The sequence below is a fragment of the Mchenga conophoros genome, linkage group LG12 (assembly GCF_057382185.1).
Source record: "Mchenga conophoros isolate Kocher_MC1m ecotype Shallow Benthic linkage group LG12, M_conophoros_male_GT1.1, whole genome shotgun sequence".
Lineage (NCBI taxonomy): Eukaryota > Metazoa > Chordata > Actinopteri > Cichliformes > Cichlidae > Mchenga > Mchenga conophoros.
The window spans coordinates 10025997-10049294 of NC_140537.1; the positions used below are offsets into that span (position 1 = coordinate 10025997).

The following is a 23298-nucleotide window of genomic DNA, read 5'->3' on the forward strand; positions in this document are numbered from 1 at the left end:
GAGTGTATTTGTAATAATAACCAGTTTAATCTAAGAGGGACTGTAATTTCAATAAACAAAGTAATAGACTCTGCTTTCAAGAGCTCTGTGCGATGGAAAAAAACAAGATGTGTGTAAGGTGGGGGGAGTAGCTGACAAGGATATTCCAATTTAATTGAGTTCAATTTAATTCAAAGCAGGTGCTTTAGATTGTAAGGTAAAGACCCTACAATAAGAGAAAACCCCAACAATCAGACCTGACCCGCTATGAGCAAGCAGTTTAAAGCTCACTCATTAATAGATCTCTTATACAGGAACCACAGACGGTCTACAAGATGGACATAGCCACCGGTCTCTTACAACTTCATTGTTAGCATTTTAGCGTTTGCATTTCAAATTTGGATAGCAAGCTGCAAAGGTGCAATGAACAGTTAGTCATATTAGTTCATTATTAGCTAACATAATACTCTAGTTTCACTCACCAAAACTGAAGCACAAACTGTGCCACACGCCGAGTCTGAATATGAGCTGAGAATCCTTTAAAAATTCTCCATGAAGAGAAAACAACAGGAACAGAATAGAGAGGTCCACTGGAGGGTGAGGCTGAGATATCAGCTCCCGCTGTCTGTCTTGGCACCTGTATAAAGACACAGACATGCTCCTAACTCCAGCATTAAAACATTTATGTGTGTGGTGAGTGAGTGGGGAGTAGACTATAACTATAAATATGCTTTTTAATGCTGTGAGGTTAGACATTTAAATGTGAGAAACAATGGGAAGTTTTGCATTCACCCTCGCGCGGCACCTCAAGGAACTGCAGTTTTCGTCACTTCCAGGTTGGCGCTAGCTAGACCGTATAACATTTTTGGCCAACAATGAATTAATAGAGCTCATCAAAGTGTAAATTGTTTCACTAGCTCACGTGTTATAAAACCATACATCAAACAAATGTAAATACTAGACAAAGATAACCTGAGTAAATACAAAATGCATTTTTTTCTAGGTGAGAAGCTTAGCATTGCAAACTGAGCATTGCACCAGAAAAGACCACACACAGACACAACTGCTGCATTCATCTGTACAAATGGCCGGTAAACGACCTTAGTACAGAGTCAGGGCTTGTATCTGTGCTCTGGCCCTTGACCTCAGACCCTATAATCCTTCTCACATAACTTTTGTGTTGCTACAGTTGGCGCTCTGTATCTCCGTGCTTGCCAACTGCTTCAGAAAAGTTGACAGTGCAGATTCAACACTTGAGCTCTCAGGATCTGCGTAATATACATAAGATCTAAAATGTTCAAAGATGGCACAGAATGTTAACAACCTTTTCTGCACTGCACTAAAAAACAAATAGAACATGTCAAAGACAGTAAACCATTTCCTCCTGACTGGCTGCCCACAAAAAACTCAGGGCTTAGAGTGAATAAGAATTTTACCACAAGGGAGCCAGCTAAGCTACAGTAAAGGATCACAAGGTTAAATGCTAAGCTTCCTCCATGTACTTTGGTTCCGAGAAGAAACGATGATCTGTGCCGACAGGAATTAATAACCAGTGGTTTGGAAAGTGAAACTGGCAGCTAGTATAGCTGAGTGAACACAGTTGTCCGGTCCATTTCCAGACACAGGAGTGTCTAGTATGAAGTGGGTGACCCTCCTGGGTGAACTGACCTCTCTGAGACCTGACCTTACTCAGTGGTAATGGGGGAGAAAGCAATGCCAAAAAGACACCCAAGAGAGTTGAGGTTACAAGACTAACCATCTTTCAACTCATTCTTTCCAACATCGGGTTAGAAAAACAAAAGGTGGGAAAATTGGGCTGTACTACCACTACAAGCCTTGACAGACAATAAACAGATGTTGCTCCAAAATTATAGGGCCATAAAGGCGACTGGCAAGCTAAGAATTAGCGTCCAAATTAAGGCACATTAGAAGTATAATAATAGGAAATTATTTCTATGTACAATTGTATGTATGTATCTATGTATGTATGTATGTATATATATGTATATATTGTACTATTCTTAGTTAGCGTATTGTCTGTCTTGTCTTAATGTTGGTTTAAAATGGAGCACTGTAACAAAAAATAATTTCCCCCAGGGATCAATAAAGTATTCTGATTCTGATTCTGATTCTGAATTAAAAGAAATGAAAAAACAAAACTCTAATTAAATGAAAGACAAATACAAAATTGATAAAAGGAAAAAAGACCATTTAAACATGAAACCTTGAAATAAATGATTAAATAAGTACATAGTAAAATATAAGTAAATAATAACCCCAAAATAAATAACTCACCTGAGAGCTGGTAAAACCTTTAATCACACATATAGCTATATATCCATTTGATTGTTTAACAAAATATCCACCAAACAACTCCACAAGATATATAACCATAATCCTTTAAGGCTGTCATCCGTCACAACTAGTCCTAACCTTAAATTTAGGAGACAAATTGCAATAGATTCTGATCCATGTCAGATAGAATGATTATAGGCGAACAGTAGCTTTGGGTGTTAAAGACCTTTCCTCATCTTTCTCACCAACAAGATGGTTTCTTTCCTTTTTCTGCATATGGCAACTATTGAAGATGAGAAATGTACACTGTCATCTTTGCACACAAGTTGTCTTTTGGCATCAGTGCTTTCACACCCTCACTGCTGTAATATTGGATATTGCGAACCTGCTTTTTACCGTTTTACTGAGTGACAAAATTCTCATAATGGGTCTCAGGGAGACTAGTTGTTTATTAGTTACATTGTACTTCCACTTTTATTTACTGGTTAGATTGAGACACTATAAACTCCTTGGTTAGACTGAGGGTTTGAGATCATATGTACTCCTTTATAACAGTAACTGTTCACACTGAAAACTGATGAGTTGACGAGTTGACCAAGCTCACTAAAGTCATAGCATGGTGCAGCAAGCTCCACCACCCAAGGACACCTTGTCTACAACTGAGAAATGCCAACAAGCACACCATCTTGTTACTTTTACGACACTACATGTACTGTACTCAAAATAGTGAGTGCAAGTACAGAAGTACTTAATTTGAGACCCAGCGCTTGTTATGTACCTCTGCAATCCCTGGGCCTGAGATGACGGTGTAAGAGAATTTGGCAGGTGAATAAGCTTCAGATCATCAGTCATTTTTAAATTAAACAAAGAGAACTCAAGTAAATACAGTTTTTCAATGATTGTTTCATTTATTAATGATAACAATTATCCAAACCTACCTCACCCATTGTGGAGAAGTATTTGGCAGTAGGTATTTCACATTGACATGGAGGACTTTGGGTGAATTTTAAAAATTCAGCAGCACTAGAGGGTTTTTGAGTATGAAGAGATGGATTTAGGCCCAGCCTTTGACTAGGTTTATTTGTACTGTGTTTTAGATCATTGGGCTTCTGTGTAACCCAAGTATACTTAAGCGTCAGGGCACAAAGTGATGACCAAACATTCTCCTTCAGGATTAATGGACTGATTCTACTACTCTCCCAGAGTACTCAAAGCGCTCTATACAACATGCCACTTTCATGCAATTACACAAGCACTTTCTTCTAAGCTTTTTTTAGTGCTTCCTAGCTAACATTCATATTCATACTCTCCATCAGAGAGCAACTTGGGGTTCGTATATTGCCCATGGATACAGGAGGAACCAGGGATCGAACCACTAACCTTCCAATCAGTAGATGACTTGCTGTACCTCCTGAGCTACAGCCACCCACTGGATTGTTATGGCAGGTCACCCAGATCCTGAAGCAGGAGAGCTTCACACTACTCTCACCATGTTTCATTGCTGTTGTGGTATTCTTTGTATGAAATGCTGTGTTAGCTTTACACCAGATGTAATAAGATGAAAACCTTTCAAGTCTTTAAGTCAGTCCCCAGAATATTTTCCCAAAAGTCATCAAAATGTTTTCTGGCAAATGCGCAATGAGCTTTTGTGTTCTTTTTGGTCAGCAATAGCTTTTGCTCTGTAACTCTCTCCTGCATGCCATTTTTTCCAGTCTCTTGCTTTTTGCTGAATCATAAACACTGACCTCAACTGAGGGAAGTGAGGTCTACAGTTGTCAGTTCTCTTGTGCGGCCTTAATGTAATGTTGCACCCACAGGCTGGATCGTAACAAGAATGAAGGCTTGATCTGATTTTAGACCTTAGAGTTTTCCAGTTAGCTTTCTTGGAAACAAAGATATACATGACTTTTTGCAGCCTATTTCTGTAATATGATGTCCTTTACATTTACTTTTCTAAATGCTGCACTGAGAAATCTTTTAATGGTTGTGTTTTGGTCTGTTTGATCAAGCTAAGCTGTGCTAATTGCTCAGAGCTAAAGAACACAAGAAAAAGGTTATTATAGAAGCAAAGATTGATGTGCTTGTAAGTAAGCTAAATGAAGTAAAACAAATAATAGAAAAATATATGACCACTCAAATCCAAAGAAAGTGCACACAAAATAAATAAAAAATAAAATTGTATTATGCATTTAAGGAGGCTCAAGATGTGTTAAATTTGTAGCCTGTTCTCACTATACTGTGGACAAAGTGCTTGTCTGATTGCCACACAGCCTCTGAAACCCCTCCCCCACACATCCTTCTGATGTCAGAAGCCTGGGGGGCTGCAACGCACAATTTTTGCCACATTCTGAAATTGACAATCCGACAGGTTCTCACCTCACACAGTGATATGCCAGCTGTGCGGAGGTGAGACTACTTTCAAGCATGCTAGGCCTTTAGCAGTAGGCAGGTCTGCATTCAGCACCTTGATGAGGCAGTATCGCTTGGATCAAGCGAGACGATGAAAATGTCCTGAAATATCGCGTCACATTTAGTGTTCAGTCAGTCAGTTGGGGGAGAAAAAAAATCCATCTCCCTGAGATAATTGTAATAAAGTGTGAAGATTATTTTGCTGGTTCAAGTATAGCATCTCTCTGAAATAATTGTGGATGGTGAAGTGATATTTGAAGGAATCCAGCATATTGCACAGAAATATAGTCAGAAACTGCTGGAAAAATCAGGTTTGAAGGAAAATGAACCATATTTAATGCATGATGCATTTACGTTACTAGGGTATTATATCAGTTATGAGTTTCTGTAAGCAAATGTTCAGCCTGCACTGGTGTTTTACTTGAAACGCACGGTGGATTTTCTTTCTTTCTGAAAATGTAGTGTTTTAACATGTGGCCAAAAAACAAATCTCTAATTCCAACACTGTACAGCTTGCCAGTGCCTGGAGGCTGTCAAGAGGTAACTAAGATAGTGGAGAACACAGTTATTTATTCATTTATTTATTGCTTTATCTATGTAGTAGTAGTATGTGTAACAGCATGGATGCTTGCAAAGACGGATCTCTTCTATTTTAAGCCTTACAGAGGAGTCCCTATAGAATAGTATGGCAGATCCCACTCTGTGTCTCCTCGCTGAACCCGAGCTTGTATTTGACATCACACAGGTGGAGACAGACACGCAGTTAGTGTATATGTCAGCCTGCATTGCTTTGTAGATTAATGTGTCTGCAAGTTCAGAGAATTTCTGCAAGACTGTAAAACCTAAGCTACAGTAATATAGCTTATGGCTTGAATATGATGTGATTTGTGCCACAAACCATAACAGAAGCATAAGCTGCTGGATTCAATCTGACAACGAGGCAATAAGGTTGATATTTTACTATCAGGGGCGCACTGCACCATCGTTAGAGGAGTTTAAGTTTTCGTATCTCTCTTCCCCAGCACTCTTACTGCAGAGCTGATGTGCAACCTGGGACACATTTAAAGAACAACACCTTCAGGAACTTCAGTAGGAAGATAAAGGTATAGCATGCCAAGAACAAATAGTTGAATATGACCAACATGACTAAACAGAGAACAGGCATTACTTATAATCATTGAATAAAAAGTAACATCTTATGACATTTTTTCTCTGTGAATAAAAACTAAATAATACATAGAACTGGGAACAGGAAACATTGATTTATTTACTGGCTTCAGTCATATTGTAGGTGTTGTGGTAAACTTTTTGATTTACTATCATTCAGTTATTAGCTATGGTCTTAATCTTTGGATATTCACCAAATGACTGAGTGGTTGAAAATTTTTTTTTTTATATATATGTTGTGAGCTCTAAGCCAATCCACTGGGAGTTTATGAGCATGTCAGACAGGTGGGAGGCTCCAGAGGAGACCCAGAACACACCAGTGAGACTGTATTTCATCTACCTTTGGAAAACTTCAATGACCCAAAAGAGGACCTTCAATCTTTTTGCTGGGTATGGGGACATGCCCAGCCTTCCGTGCGTGCTTCTGCTGGCTCCATTTAGATGAAGCCCGATATTGTGATTGCAATCAGTTTGACTGCATTAAGCCTTAGGTTGTTTGACATTTCCACCTGAAACAAACACCCAAAAACTCAGTAACAGCTTTACAAACTGTGAGCCAAAATAAACAACATTGGGTTTTACAGATAAGAAACACTTGGGGGAATTCTGAAACACAATAAATCTTCTTATCCTTACTGCATGATTTGGAAATCTGCAAAAAGCACTCTTGTAAAAATAAATGAATAGATGATGCTGGTGTTATTTTATTCTTTTTAAAAACAGCTCAGCTACGTAATCCAATTTGATATAACTAAATCAAAGCAGAAAAATGTTACCTCCATATCAGTTTTATTAGTAGTAGGTGGCCAATTCAGTGAATGTACCATGCTAAGCAACCTTCGAAAAATGGGTCAGGTTCAAATTTTTATTAAATGAAGTCTGGTAGTGGAGCCTCCAGGGTGAGAGCTTTTAAAAGAAAAACCCACAACTCCATATGAAGGTTTCAGTCAGAATAAAGAGGCATGATTCAAATTTCATAAACTGATCCATATAAATTGAAATTTGAATGAAAACGTGAACCCTGTAAAATGTTTTGACATCATCTGTGCTCTGTGGATATGTCCCCCCTGCACTGCCAAGCCTTGGTTCAAATGTTGTCACTGACTGCAAAAATCAGGCTCTATAGAAATCTATGAGGGAGTGTCCTATAGGCCTAGTAAACACTTTCCTGGTGTGTTTATATCTGTTGTTAGTTTAAAATCTAAGTGAATATGAATTGTAAATATGGCCCCTACTTTACTAAAAATGGATGAGGTATGCTTAAGGATGGACGCCTCCTGTTATTGACAAGATCCTACTACAAGTGTTCCTCTGTTTCAGAGTAAGCTCCAAACCTCACATATGATATCTGATTTACAGCAGGTCATCTATTAAAACAACCATGGTTGGTGGTTTGATCTCTGGCTCCTTCTGTTTGCGTGCCAAAGTATCCTTGGGCAAGATCCTGAACCCCACATTGCTCTCTGATGCATTCATTGGAGTGCAAATGCACTTAGGCATAGACTATGTGTGAATGAGGCAAGTTGTAGAAAGTGCTTTGAGTGCTTGAGTAGAAAAACATTATATAAGAAGCAGGTCCATTTACCAATTTCACATAACAGTTGGTAACATATGCTTATATGCAGTCTATGATGTATCCACTTCCCTGTTTGACAGCTGCTTTTATTTCAACAATTGTGTATATTCAACTTAGGTTTCTGGATGTACTTTCAACATTTGAAATGCAAGTAAAAATCTGGCTGTGCCGCATATGTGTTGTCAAATTGCCAAAGATGTTGTCTTCATTTCAGGACATGTTCACACAATAACTGAGACTTCTGTTGATGTGGGCAAGGGAGGGCATCTTCACAGACAGCTTCTAGTTGAAGCTAGAGAGCTCCCCAGCCATTCACGCCCAGCATCTCTTTATGGTTGCTTTACCACAGTCTGTCTGGGCAAAAGGGTTTAAGCCTATGTCTTTTCCTCTTTTGTCTGCTCTCCTGGGGGACATGAATGGGAGGTTGGGGTCTGAACAAAAGGCAGATCATGGGTCTACTGGGGGGGACAAATGAGCTTAGTTTGGGTAATGGCAGCCAAAAGGAAAGGGAGGTCTGAAGAAGTATTGTGGCTCACCTAGGACCGGAACGGGAGGGGAGATGAGTTCTCCAGGATGAACAGCTGAGATTCTCCTTCCCACACTGCATATACTTAGTCACTATCTGACGACGACAACAACAGGGCCCGTACTGTTTACAGGGCAGAGGAAGGGAGCGAGTCAGTGAAAAGCAGTGAAAAGAAAGACCAGCTGATTGCATGTTTCTCCATGGCAACTCTTAGTCCCGATCAGAGATGTAGTCCTCATAAAAAGGAGGCTGAACTCTGACCCATAGCTGGTGATCATCATGACACACTTAAAACACCCGTATATCATTACGCTCAATTCAAAACAATGACCTTATACACAAGAGTTTGTATTACCGCAACACACGAGAATGTAGGAATACTAATTTCGGATGTGTTTAAGGATTTAAAGCATTTGAATCCATGTGTACACTTCTGCATTTCAGTCTCATATGCTGCTGTATTTTCCTTCACCAGTGCAACCTGTGAGGTGACAGACCCCCCTTTTTCCTGGGATCAAGACCTTTTTGTTCAAAGGAGATGGAGCTGAGATTTTTCTAAATGTCACCTTATCACAAATGCCATTTAAATTCCATCCTTCTTTCCACCTTTGCTGCTTCTCACTTTCTTTTTTGTTGAAAAAAAACCCCATTCCTTCTTCCCCCCACATGCACACTCCACACCATCCCTATGTCATTTTCCCCATCTCCCTTGTGGGTTTCCTTGTCTGCTGCTGTTGTTGCTTGCTTAAAAGCTTTTCTCTTTTCTCTGTTGCACATCCTGCAGACAGCAAGTCAGAGAAGAAGTTACACTTGCTTAGAGCAATCCAAGAAGAACCAGGCTGTCCTCTCTTCCAGGGCGTCCTAAAATTGCAGTTATCTCATGAGATGTTTTTCACCCATGAATAATTGCTGGAGAAACAGGTTGCGATAGGAAATTATGGGTTTCAGATGCACCAACACTACTGAAAATACTGCACAGTTTAGCTGAGTGAGCTGCTTCATTAGAGGATACAGGACCAAGAACTCTTAGTAAACCCCTCAGGCAGCTAGCTACATCCAAATATCAATAGTATCAATACCAATGCTGGTATTGATATCTGATTTATACTGGCGCGATAGGCTCAATACTCTTTTTTTATCCTCAGTTTTTAGTCTGGTGAATTGTGTTAAATAATTCATTTTTTTGAAAATGAAAAAAATATACATCAAACATGCACTATGAAAACAGTCTGAACCTTTTTGTGTTGACTGTCACGTCTGTTCTATTTATAGTACATTTAAATAACAGAAGTTAACCCCAAGTACTTTAGAGACGGGTACATTTACATTCCAGCTCTCCAAAGGACCAATTATCAAAGTACATGCAAAACGGAAAGGTGTATTTTGTTATATTAACCAATTATTGTGGAAAATGAAAAATAGAGTGATTTAGTGGTAATTAAAATGTTTTCAGAATTACAATTTAATGATTTATCTCATAAATCATGACAGAATGCTCTCCCATTCATAAGTTGCCTTTATTTGTTAAAAGTATCAGTATCGGTACTGGCATTAATTAATTAATTAATGGCTCTGTATTTACTTGGTATCAGATTGATAATTTGCAGTACTGCACAGAACTACTGGTTAGGCTTGTGTTGATGGATGATGATCTTAGGGGTTGATAATAATCAGAGTGATCAGCAGTGTAATTCCAGTGTAATTCTTCCTCAATTTAAGTCTACTTTCTGTTTGTTCATGTTGGAAATAAGGAAAAAAATTATCTTTCTCTGTCACTCTCATCAGTATCAGTAACGCTGTTGAGTTTGGGCAATGTGCATTGTAGTGGATGGATAGTGTTGCCTCATATTTATCGTAGGTGGTAACCCTGAGCCTACATTTTGAAGAAAGTCAAAATGAACTTTTTGGGGGAAAAAGAGAAACATTTTTTATGGATGTACTGTAGAATAATTACAGTGGGGTCTCTCTGAGTGCCTTGTGCTCCTGAATGACATCTAATAGCACCTAAACATATAAAAACACAGTTTAAAGTCGGCTATAAGGCTGTGATTTGGATGTCTATGATGTGACTGATTGCTGATGGCGACCTTTGGGTGCAAAGCTGGGTTGGCAGGCTGACAGGTGATGTGTGAAGTGACATAAGATGAGCTACTGAATAATGGGCCCTTGTCAAAGCCTTTTCCTTTGCTTTAGAAGAGCTAACACACAAGCCAGAGCGGTCCAGGCTCCCATGATTGATGCCCACCTCAGGATTGGGCTCTGATAGGCTGTTGGTGGTCCCTGAATGTGAATTAAATGTAGCTCTTGTTTCAGTCATGTCACAGTGCCACAGCCATTCACAATATCTTCATCTGCTATAGTGGTGGAGACATTAAAAAATGGCATGCTTTGTAAATCTATTTAAGCTCTGTGAGGATATCTGTTAGAGAAACTGTGGTGCAATGAATTTTAATGAGGACCATTCTCTTAGAAATACTTTGTAAGAGGTGTTTCTAATGGGAACTGAGACAGGGGGATGTTAACTTTTATAGCTTATCTCCACAGTTTATATTACCCAACAGTAGAGCTGGAAGCATAAACACTCTAAGGAAGGCTTAGTGCATCTCCTTTCATTTCCCTTTTTTATAAATGCATAAAAATCTTCTCCCTCTTTGCTTTTGTGTAAACAGTGAAGAAGAAGCTTCATAATCTAGACTTTATGAGATTTTAAAGATGACCAGAATAAATCATTTTCTTTATTTAGTAAAGTCATTAGTGATTTTCCAGTGTAAATTTACTAGCGTGAATAAATCAGCTGTGAGCCAAAGAGCACAGCCTGTGGCTCTTGAGGAAACAGCTGTCCATCATAAGAGTGCAGCAGCTGGGAAGGATAAAGGTGAGAGGTGAGGGTAGGAAGGTCAGCACTGAGGAGAAGGTCTGTGGGACAATAGGTTGAAGTGTGGCCTTAAGATGAAGCAGCTGTGAATAGACTCAAATGCCAATTCCCTCTATACATCCATTACCTTTTCTCAATCACTTTCAACAAGGAGCCATTAGAAGGCTATTCATTGTATCAACATTGTTCCAGTGTGGAAAAGGGCCGAGGTGACCACGGTCTCTTAATGATGTAGAATATTCAATATTCTCTAGTCTTTGTCTTTGGACCACTGAAATATCTTTATTGTCAAATCGGAATCTAAGGATTTTCTATCTATCTATCTATCTATCTATCTATCTATCTATCTATCTATCTATCTATCTATCTATCTATCTATCTATCTATCTATCTATCTATCTATCTATCTATCTATCTATCTATCTATCTATCTATCTATCTATCTATCTATCTATCTATCTATCTATCTATCTATCTATACAGTGGGGCAAAAAAGTATTTAGTCAGCCACCGATTGTGCAAGTTCCCCCACTTAAAATGATGACAGAGGTCAGTAATTTGCACCAGAGGTACACTTCAACTGTGAGAGACAGAATGTGAAAAAAAAATCCATGAATTCACATGGTAGGATTTGTAAAAAATTTATTCGTAAATTAGGGTGGAAAATAAGTATTTGGTCACCTCAAACAAGGAAAATCTCTGGCTCTCACAGACCTGTAACCTCTTCTGTAAGAAGCTTTTCTGTCCCCCACTCGTTACCTGTATGAATGGCACCTGTTTGAACTCATCATCTGTATAAAAGACACCTGTCCACAGCCTCAAACAGTCAGACTCCAAACTCCGCCATGGCCAAGACCAAAGAGCTTTCGAAGGACACCAGGAAAAGTATTGTAGACCTGCACCAGACTGGGAAGAGTGAATCTACAATAGGCAAGCAGCTTGGTGTGAAAAAATCAACTGTGGGAGCAATCATCAGAAAATGGAAGACATACAAGACCACTGATAATCTCCCTCGATCTGGGGCTCCACGCAAGATCTCATCCCGTGGGGTCAAAATGATCATGAGAACGGTGAGCAAAGATCCCAGAACCACACAGGGGGACCTGGTGAATGACCTGCAGAGAGCTGGGACCAAAGTAACAAAGATCACCATCAGTAACACACTACAACGGCAAGGAATCAAATCCCGCAGTGCCAGACGTGTTCCGCTGCTGAAGCCAGTGCATGCCCAGGCCCGTCTGAAGTTTGCCAGAGATCACATGGATGATACAGCAGAGGATTGGGAGAATGTCATGTGGTCAGATGAAACCAAAGTAGAACTTTTTGGTATAAACTCAGCTCGTCGTGTTTGGAGGAAGAAGAATACTGAGTTGCATCCCAAGAACACCATACCTACTGTGAAGCATGGGGGTGGAAACATCATGCTATGGGGCTGTTTTTCTGCCAAGGGGACAGGACGACTGATCCGTGTTAAGGACAGAATGAATGGGGCCATGTATCGTGAGATTTTGAGCCAAAACCTCCTTCCATCAGTGAGAACTTTGAAGATGAAACGAGGCTGGGTCTTCCAACATGACAATGATCCAAAACACACTGCCCGGGCAACAAAGGAGTGGCTCCGTAAGAAGCATTTGAAAGTCCTGGAGTGGCCTAGCCAGTCTCCAGACCTCAACCCCATAGAAAATCTGTGGCGGGAGTTGAAAGTCCGTGTTGCTCGGCGACAGCCCCAAAACATCACTGCTCTCGAGAAGATCTGCATGGAGGAATGGGCCAAAATACCAGCTACTGTGTGTGCAAACCTGGTAAAGACCTATAGTAAACGTTTGACCTCTGTTATTGCCAACAAAGGTTATGTTACAAAGTATTGAGTTGTATTTTTGTTATTGACCAAATACTTATTTTCCACCCTGATTTACGAATAAATTCTTTACAAATCCTACCATGTGGATTCATGGATTTTTTTTTTTCACATTCTGTCTCTCACAGTTGAAGTGTACCTCTGGTGCAAATTACTGACCTCTGTCATCATTTTAGGTGGGGGAACTTGCACAATCGGTGGCTGACTAAATACTTTTTTGCCCCACTGTATATATATATATATATATATATATATATATATATATATATATATATATATATATATATATATATATATATATACACACACCAGTGGGTGGTGTCAAATGTCAGTTCAAAGGACAAACGACAGTTCAAAAGACAGATATCCTCAGCTGGTAACCATACACGCCCATTATTTGGGCATGTAAGACTATTAAAATAAGACCAAAATGCTTGGGTCATAGCGTGTTAAAAGCCAGGGCATAAAAATATGTCTATAGTAGCGATTGAAATTGATCAAGTGTTTGTGCAGATCTAATATTTAATGGAAGATTATTCCAAAGTCTGAGGATTCCCTCATAATTACACATATTTTTGTATTTTTTGTGATGTTAATGTTTGGTTAGGCAAGTTGAGATGAGGTGAGATGAGATGAGATGAGGTGAGATGAGATGAACCTTTATTAGTCCCACACGTGCGAACTGTTTTGGTCACGGCAGAAAGTAAAAGTTTAAGAGCAGTAAAAGTTAAGAAAAACAATAGAATAGGATAAGATAAAATAGAATAACACACTATACAATAAGAATAAAATACTATATACAGAAGAATAAAGTACTTTACAAAATAGAATAAAACAGAATAAAATAGGAAAAGTTTGAGGCTTAGGATTAAACAGACTCATTAATGTTAGCTTCTTGTCTGAGTGATTCCACTTGGTTGCAATCCTTGCTTGCGAGAGATAAGTGAAACTGCTCTGGATATGAGAGAAGTTATCTCAGCATGCTAGCAGCTGTTTTGTGGCACAGAGTCAAGTCGAAGTCATTTTTGTTCAGATAATGTGCATTAACAGACTGCCTCCTGAAACAACTGTGTAACTGAAAGGCCTTTGCTGCAGTATGCACAGCAGCCCATCAAGTGCCAACATGTCCCTGAACAGGGCCATTAAACATACCTGATAGACAGAATCACAGATGAGGAATTCTGTTTAAAGTTCAAATTTTTCTTACTCTAATGAGAGGAAAGTTTGGAGCCCTAAATTGTGAGAGTTGTACCTTTGAACAAGCAAATCCAGGCAACAATACATCTTGACAGTTAAATCCAGGCTTTGGCTTTAACTGAAACCCCTAGCAAAACCAGGCTCAGGGAGAGACACCATCTGCTGTGACCGGTTGGGGGTAAGAGGAACCTACATGGAAAATTTAAGAAAAACTGTAATATCAAAATGTATAAGACTTTATTTGAAATGGTATGACAAGTTTAACTACACGCCCTTGGTACGCTTCCCTCCTTGGCGGTCAAAAACATGGCCTTCCTACACAACCCTCATGCATTATTTGAAAAGTAGCATCTTCTAGTTTCTGAGAAACTGCCTATTTATCATGTGGCTAAAACAGAAACAACCCGCATTGAACCCTTTGACAGATTGCTGGTGACCTTGTCGATGTTAAGCATGAAATGTCACAATACATTCCTTGTAAGCATCCTTTAAAATGCACAGTAAGTTTGGTTTGGGTTAAAATGCAGTTTTTCATGAACTCTAGCACTTTAATGCAGCAACTGTTATAAAATGTTATGTCTAGAGAAACAGATGTAGAGAGCATGGTAGATTTTGATCTTGAGTTTGAGTTCAAGTACTACTTTATTACCATTATTGAAGCTTTGTTTAAATTGGTTGCAATAATTATGACATGGTTTTGGAAGGCTCATCATTAAGCCATCGCAGATGAAGGGACTACAATTATGTAACTGAAAGACAATCAACAAAACAGTACTTGTGGGTAGTCAGTTTAAAAGGATATTGGCCTGGTTTGGTTAGAAGTGGATAGTTTGTAACCTGCTTAATTTAAAATTCTCATAAGAACATTCGTTTAAATCTCAGTATAACCCAAATATTTCTGATGAGAGTTAAAGGAGGATTTACCATTTTAAGGCACCAACTGACTCACCTGATTTGTCATTTTTCCTGAAAATAGCTGCTTGCTGCTAATGATGAGAGCCGTGGAATCAAAACATTGAAAGTGCTGACCATAAAATCCAAACTATGCGCTAGATGAAACACTATTGACCTGAGGGGAAATACAGAAACATGAAACCATTATAAAAATATCTGTTGGTACAGAATGTTGCTTTTATTATTCCACAAGTGACTGTTAGTGTAAATATAAAGATTTTATAGTCAAACAGAAAACCAACAGCACACGCTGTATAGATTCTATATAAAAGACAGGCTGTAGCCATCATGACATCAGTTTTTTCTACCACACTGTCACATACTGAATGCAAAAACTGATTTTCTGTTTTTCAACCTCTTGGTGTTTTGAAACATGACGTGGCACATCACAAGGTAGGCCCACCGTTAAAAATACTGCACTTTATCCTTTATCATTCTTACTCGTAAAGACTATCATTTACAAAATAATCACGCTAAATTGAATAAGAAACTGGAGTAGCAAGTGAGAGCATACACTGTAAAAAAATTGTATAAATGTAATATAAAAGTATTTCACTGTGTATTTTACAGTTTTGTACTGTTCTTCTAGAACATCATTAAATTTACATAAATAGACTGTGATTTTACATTTCAAATGTAAATTAACGTGAAATCACTGTAAATGTAATAAAACATAATTGTCTTGTTTTTTAAATGTATTTGTCTGTACATACGCATATTTAGATTGTTAAAATGCATTCACAAATGTATCATAATTTCACAAATATTTGTCCGTTATTTGAAAGATTGAACTGTTGAATTCAAATGTAATGCTATGGAAAAATATATAAAATGATTCTCATAAACTTTATTTACATCAAATAATAATAATAATTATTATTATTGTTGTTATTTAGGGCGATCGTGGCTCAAGAGTTGGCAGTTCGCCTTGTAGGTTGCCGGTTCAAGCCCCGGCTCGGACACTCTCGGTTGTTGTGTCCTTGGGCATGACGCTTCACCTACCACCTACTGGTGATGGCCAGAGGGGAATTATAAAGTGGAATTGTAAAGCGCTTTGAGGGTCTCAAAAAGTGCTATATGAATGCAACCCATTATTATTTAAACCAACTGTTAACTGTATATTTCTGTACATTTAATTCAATTCAATTCAATTCTTTATTTATTTGTCACATGTAGTTATAACTAGTACAACACACAGTGAAATGTTTTTTCCGGCTAAAAAGTACTCCCCCCCCCCGACTGTGCATCTTACTAAACTTATAATAAAAAATATCTATATAAAAGTATAAAAATGTATAATATCGTGCAAAATATTACGCTGTAATAGTTAAGAGCTATAGTGTACGTATTTACATAAATACAGATGTATATGATAAAATACAAATAAAAATAAGGATAAAACTCAAAGGAAAATTATATACTGTGTATGGAATTGTCCATCATGTTGTCCGATTTGTGTTTTGGTTGAGGAGTCTCACTGTTTGTGGGTAAAAACTCCTCCTGAACCTTTCAGTTCTTGTTTTCAGGCTACAGAGGCGTTTCCCTGACCTTAGTGGCCTGAACAGTTTGTAAGCGGGATGGCTGGAGTCGTTAGTGATCCTGATGGCCCGGGATCTGCACCTTTCAGCGTAGATGTCCTGCAGTGTTGGTAAAGATGTTCCCATAGTGCGTTCAGCTGTGCGCACGACCCTCTGCAGGGCTTTCTGTTGCTGTACTGTGCAGTTCCCGTACCACACCGTGATGTTATTACACAGGATGCTCTCAATGACCCCGGTGTAGAATCTCCTCTGGATGTTCTTGGAGATCTTAAACCTCTTTAAACGCCTCAGATGATAGAGGCGCTGTCTGCCTTTGCTGATGAGGAAGTCCGTATGTGTGTTCCAAATAAGGTCCTCGTTGATATAAACACAGAGGTATTTAAAATTAGAGACTTTCTCCACAGGGTTTCCATTGATCTGAATTGGGGTGTGAGTTTTCTCGCCTCTCTGTCTCCTAAAATCAATCACCATCTCCTTTGTTTTGCTGATATTCATGGAGAGGTGGTTTGCCACACACCACTTTGCTAATCCGTCCACCTCGCTTCGGTAGGCCCTCTCGTCATTCCCGGAGATGAGTCCTACCACCACTGTGTCGTCAGCGAACTTCACAATGGAGTTAGTGGGGTATCTGGCCGTGCAGTCCGCGGTGTAGAGGGAATAAAGAAGAGGGCTAAGCACACATCCCTGGGGGGCCCCTATGTTCAGTGAAAGGGTATGAGAGTACACATCCCCTATTCTCACCGACTGTGGTCTCGCAGTCAAAAAGCTGTGAATCCACCTGCACAAGGATGTGCTGAATCCCAGATCCCGGAGCTTATCCGTAAGGATGTGGGGCACTATGGTGTTGAACGCTGAGCTGTAGTCTATAAACAGCATTCTCACATAGTTCCCACGTCCCTCATCTAGATGGCTCAGTGTGGTGTGCAGGACCTGTGCTACAGCATCTCCAGTGGATCTATTTGTCCGGTATGCAAACTGCAATGAGTCCAAGTCAGGAGGGAGGAAAGAACTAATAAAGGGTTTCATGAGCCTCTCAAAACATTTCATCACTACAGATGTTAGGGCCACTGGGCGATAATCATTTAGGCTGGCTGGGCGGGTGTTCTTAGGGATCGGAACAATCACTGATGTTTTAAAGCAGGTGGGGACTACCTGCTGGGCCAGGGAGGCATTGAAGATGTTAGTGAAAACTGTAGTTAGCTGATCTGCACATACTCTTAGCACACGTCCCGGTATGCTATCTGGTCCCGCTGCCTTCCTGCAGTTGGTTGCCCTCAGAGCTCTCCTCACGTCATGCTCAGAGAGTATCAGTGGTGCTGGTTCAGCAGCGGGGGCGGGTGCAGGGCTCTGAGATTGAAACTGAGGCGCCTCAAAACGCGCAAAAAAAGCATTGAGTTCGTCAGCTAATTCCGGTTTCGTACATCTCACAGTGCTGGGTTTATAATCTGTGATTGTTCGTAGCCCGTCCCATATACGTCGGGAGTCGCCATAATGGAAATGCGACTCCACCTTGTCCTTGTAACGCCTTTTAGCCGCTTTCACAGTCTTCCTTAAACCATAAGAAGCTGCTTTATAGTTGGTCATATCGCCCGATGTGAGCCCCATATTGTAGGCCGTGGTCCGTGCTTTGAGAGCTCTCCTGACAGTAGAGTCAACCCAAGGTTTTTGATTGGGAAAGGTCCGAATTGTAGTCGAGGGGATGATGGTATCCACTAGCATTCCAATGAAGCTAATCGCTGTGTCCGCAAACTCGTCAATGTTTGCGGAAGTATCCTGGAATACGTCCCAGTCTACATCACCGAGTACGTCCTGCAGCGTCGCCTCTGATTGGACAGTCCAACGTTTGACCTCTCGCGTCACCGGAGCTTCCTGATGAAGCCTTTGTTTATATTCCGGGGCGAGTAAAATGGCGGCGTGGTCCGATTTCCCAAAAGCCGGTAGGGAGATGGCTTTGTAGCCGCCTTTAAATGGACTGTAGCAGTGGTCCAGTGTGTTGTTTCCCCTGGTGGGACAGGTAACATGCTGGTGAAAATTAGGCATGACCTGTTTTAATTTAGCCCTATTAAAATCCCCCGCCACTATGAGGGCGGCATCTGGATGTTTAGCCTGGTGGCCGCTCAGCACATCATGGAGGTCCAATAGCGCCTTGTTGTTATCCGCTTGTGGCGGGATGTAAATCGCAGAGATAATCACAGCCGTGAACTCCCGAGGGAGGTAAAATGGCCGACATAGGATGGTGAGTATTTAAGTATTATTAATCATATTGCCGCATTCATTGATCTTGTTTATAGGTAATTTCATTGTTTAATCACATTAAAATGTTCCTAATTTAATGTTTAAAAGCACTTGAAAAAGGCAAAATCCCATGTAAAATTAGGGCAACAAACTGTATTGTCATTACTGAAAATAACCGTATTTTAATGAGAAAGTTATTTTCTGTTATTTTCTGGTATTATTTTGGCGCCCCAGCTGCCGGAATATTACTGTTTTTTTAGGATTTTTTTTTATGGTGTAGAGTCACTGGGAAGGTTCTTTCTGATGTCACAATGTCACGTTCCTAGGTCATTGTACCTATTACTTGGGCTTTTCTAAAAGAGCTCATTTTTTCTTCCAACAAAAATAAAACTGAACACATTAAACAAAGTCTCCATAGTAAAGGTTACTCTCTGAGGTCTAAGCCATTATCAGTGAAGATGCTAACGGTAGCTGTAGCCCTTAATCCTGTGTTACTAGAACGTGTTCTTTTTATAAACTGTTCTCCAAGGTTTTTGTCAAGGGACAAAAGATTCTAACCTACACACACCAAAAACTACTTATATCCCCCATTAGCTGTTTTTCTAGCTTACCAGCAGAAAAACGGCTTGTAGTAAAAAGCAGCTTGTAGTGACCAACAGCGACATGCTTTAACTTAAATTGGCTTTAATAGTATCCCATCTTTTTCATTTTTTAAAGTTTTAATATGCTGTTTAATATTTATGTTGCCTTTTCTGCCTAATGTTTATAATCCACATGTAAAACACTTTTAATTGCTTTTGCACATAAAATGTCTTCTACAAATCACTTAAATGATCTGTTAAGATGTGCAAGTTTTGCTGATTACTATCCTTCCAAATGTTCCATTGCCCTTGCGATATACTGCATAATTTTATAATGCGCTCTTTTAATTTGCAGCTTGTAGGCAAGTTCATCTGTAAAGAAAAAAACACATTTTTAATGATTCATCAGGAATGGGTGATGGAGATACAGAAGCAAAGAGGGAAGGATGGAGGGAAATGGGACTACTAAGTGTTTATTAATGATAAACTAGCTACAGAGACTCTGGAGGGTTCAAGTGATCTCTGGAGGTGTCTGCTCTATTTATTATCTCAACCTGTCAGCCATTTGAAAGAAAGAGAAAATATATCTGGAGCCCTGCTGTGCTCACTTATGGAGGTTTGCAAATGTCTCCCTTACATGAATTACATACAGATTTACCCCAGAGCCTTTCTTTAATGACGGTAGGTCAGTGTGAATTCTAATGGATTCAAATTATGGATGGAAACATAAAAAAAAATGATGGTGAATGACTATAATAGTGGGGTTATTGGTAGGAGAATTAGACTGTGTTCTTGGGGAAACAGAAATTGTGGTTTCAGTAACATAACAAAATCGTTAAAATGGTCTCTGTAGATTCTGCACAGCAGTGTTCTGTTGAAACCAAAATAGTGTTTTATTCCCAGAAACTAAAGTATTGCTGATTTTTCTGTGATACCAGGTCTGATTACATGGATACAAAAGAAATGGCAGAATGAATCCCAGGAACCATGACTGACATTAATGATCTTGAAAAATGACAATGACCTGTTAAGAAATAATGACAATGCGTCTTTGTGTTTTTATATGTATTTCACCTCATTTGACCATAGAAATAATTGCCTATGAGCAGTAACGTATCAAAAGCAGATGAATTGCAGCTTTTAACTATCGTCATAGTTACAAAGCAGAGGTAAATGGACTTTTTCAACCACTTGAGACTTAATGGAACAAGCATAAAATGGTTACATGTTTCTAACAGATTTACTTGTAAAGAACTGTATGTATGTTTCTTTGGAGCTGTGCTTCTACACACATTCGAGGTGTGATCAAAAAGTTTTGTTATGGCCCTCTAAAAAGCCCAAACCTTTAGAGGATGCTATTTTTAGATCACTAAGCAGAAGACCTGTCATGTCTTCTTGATGCTTTGCCTCTTGATCTCTGGATCTCTTCAACTGTGTCAAATTAGTGATCCTTGAAAATGATTTTCATTATTTAGGAGAAATTGAAGTCACAGGCTGACAAATCTCTGGCAAATAGAGCAAACTGTGAGACAAGTTTGTGTTGGTGTGGAGAGAAATCTCCTTATTTGACAGGCTGTCTTCAGGTTTAGAAACTGTGCATTCTTCAATTGAAAACTAATGTTTGAGGACCATGGTGAAGTATCAGTGCACAGTGCCAATGGTATCCAGGGTCTGTGACCCAGCATTTTGAGTTTTGTGTGAATTCATCATTTGTCTTCAGTTTAGTTCTTGCTAGGGTCTCTGAGTTTATCTGTAATTCTACTTCATGGTGCCTTGTTTGATATTAGCTTCCATTCATGTCTTTGTCCCTATGTTTTGTCCTGAGTGTCTGTTGTGGATGTCAGTCTTGTTGTCATGTCGTGTCTGTCATAGGCGTCATCTCTTTCTTTTCCGTTCCCTTAGTCTCCCCAGCAAGTCTTGTCTCTCCCTCTCCCTCTCTATGTGTCCCTCGCTCTCCCTCTTTGTGTCTTTGTATTTCATTATTTGTCTCCTGAGTCTGTGATGTGCTTCCATGTCTGTTTATGCACTGTCCTAATGTCAAGTTTACCCATCCTGTTCTGGGTTTCAGTGTGCGGGTCACTTCCTGTTTTATTTTGTGAGTCCCTCTTCTCATGTGCATTGTATTCAGTTTTGCTTCCCCTGCCTCACTATGCCTGATTTATCCCTCCTATGTTCCAATGTGTCTCCATTTTGGTGTGAGTTGCCATTTATTCCTTCCTGGAACATCAGTTCATCTCTCTCCTTGTTTCAGGTTCTACATTCTATGTTCTTATTGTTAGTTTTGCCCAGTTTAGTTTTCCTGTTAGTAAAAGTCTAGTCTCCATTTGCCTTTCATTTTGTATTTTTGTGAAGCCTTCATAAACAGCTTGCTTTTTCTTAAATCCAGAGCTGCCTCCTAGTGTTTGCTTTTGGGTCCTCTCTGCAAAAAACACGATCTGTGTCCTGCAGATCATGACAGTGTGTTTTGGCCATCGTGGACCCAGCAGACATAGAATTCAGCAACTCTGTGGAGTTTCTTGCCCAGATATGGACTCTGGTTTATCTTCTGGAGAAGCTGGTTGTACTAATCAATGTATGTCTGTCTACATATGCATGGGGAGATGATCTTGAACTGAAGATTGGTTAATTTTATATTGTTTTTTATTTCCATGGGTATATTGTTGGAACCTTTTTTCACAGTTCATGTTCTATTACTTTGGGTCTAACCCATCCTAAGTATCAAGTGCAGTGAGCACTGTGCCCAGGGACAACTCTAGCTGTAAACCCATGATAGCAGAAACTAGAGCTCCCAGAGGAAATCCACACAAGCACACAGGGAATATCCAAACTCTGGGTCAAACCCATGACTGTAGCCATAGCTATTAGATGGCGGTAAATTGTATGAAGACGTTACATCCTGGCACACTTCACTAATGGAATTATATAAAAAATATGGAAAATGGTTCATATTGCTTAGGACTCCAAGTCCAAATATGTTAGGATGCCTGGGTCGTTGACCCAGAGTTTTGAGTTTATTATATTATTTATCATTTCTAGTTTTTTGGTTTCTTTGTCAGAGTTGTGTCTTCTGGTTTCTGTTCTGTTCCATAGTTGCTGTCTCCCCGTGTCCAGTCAGAGTCTGTGTCTGTAGTTCAGTCTGTGTTATGTTTCCTGTTTTACATGTCTTATGTTAAGGTATCTGGTTTTGCTTCCCCTGTTTCGTTAGGCCTGATTTGCTGTGTTTCCCTCCTGTTGCCCATTCCCTGATTGCTCCCTCTATGTATTTAAGCCCTGTGTTTCAGTTTATCGGTGTTGTGATCTACCCTTATCTAGCTGTGTGGCCTGCCTGCCTGCCTGCCTGCCACAATTATCCAATTATTTTCTATTTGGAACATCCAACATGAGGATATGACAGTTTATTTAAGGCCAACATTGTCAAATTTTCAAAAAATTCTGTTGTTAATTGTGGTCAGTGTGGCTAGAACAAAACCCAACCCTGACTTGACTCTATACTCTGTATCAGAAGGAGCCTTAATCCTGTGTGATCTAAGTTATTGTCTGCAATAGCTTCAACCCTAGCCCGGATCTCTAAGCCAAAAGTAGTCTGCAGGTTTTGGAAAAAATGTAACAGGTTTTTGATCTGTGTTTTTGATTACAAAGTCAAGAGAGAACAAGTTTTAACAAGAAGAAAAAAAATACATACTCCGAGCATGTGGCTAGTGTTAATGTTTTTTACTACATTTACAATGTTTTTAAAGATGTGTAAATGTGTATGGATGGATGCATATTGGTAATCTAACAATTCAAAGGACTTTTGAGTTGATTCAGTTAGCAAACCACAATGCAACTGCCAACACAAAAGACTCTCTCCACCCAGTTTTCCCATCACATTATTGTTGCTTTGCATTATGTACTAGTGTTGGTACTTGTTTACCCTCCCGTATATATTGGAAAAATTGGGCTGTTTTTCCTCTCACAGGTAACCCTCTGTCTGACCTGCAGCTATGCTGCACATCTGTCTGCCACTAACACTCCTTGCCTGGAGTGAGGTGAATGCAGTCTGGAACAGAGAGAATTGCTGAAAGATTTGGTGCTGCTTGTTCAGGGTAATCATCACACACTGCTGAGA

The 23298-nt window shown here is 39.6% G+C and overlaps 1 protein-coding gene across 4 annotated transcripts in view; it reads right to left on the reverse strand.

The window, feature by feature from the left end:
* The window catches only part of tncb (tenascin Cb), a 114541-nt gene that overhangs the window by 63618 nt on the left and 27625 nt on the right, over nucleotides 1-23298 (reverse strand). For 2 of the 4 annotated variants that reach the window (XM_085293629.1, XM_085293627.1), the window contains exons 2-3: nucleotides 7963-8075; nucleotides 462-616 (exon numbers count right to left, since the gene is read on the reverse strand). The exons of 1 other annotated variant lie outside the window; for it this stretch is intronic. The gene's annotated coding sequence lies outside the window, so the exon portion shown is untranslated. The remainder of the gene's footprint in view (nucleotides 1-461; nucleotides 617-7962; nucleotides 8076-23298) is intronic. One more of the 4 variants, XM_085293628.1, reaches the window with a different exon arrangement.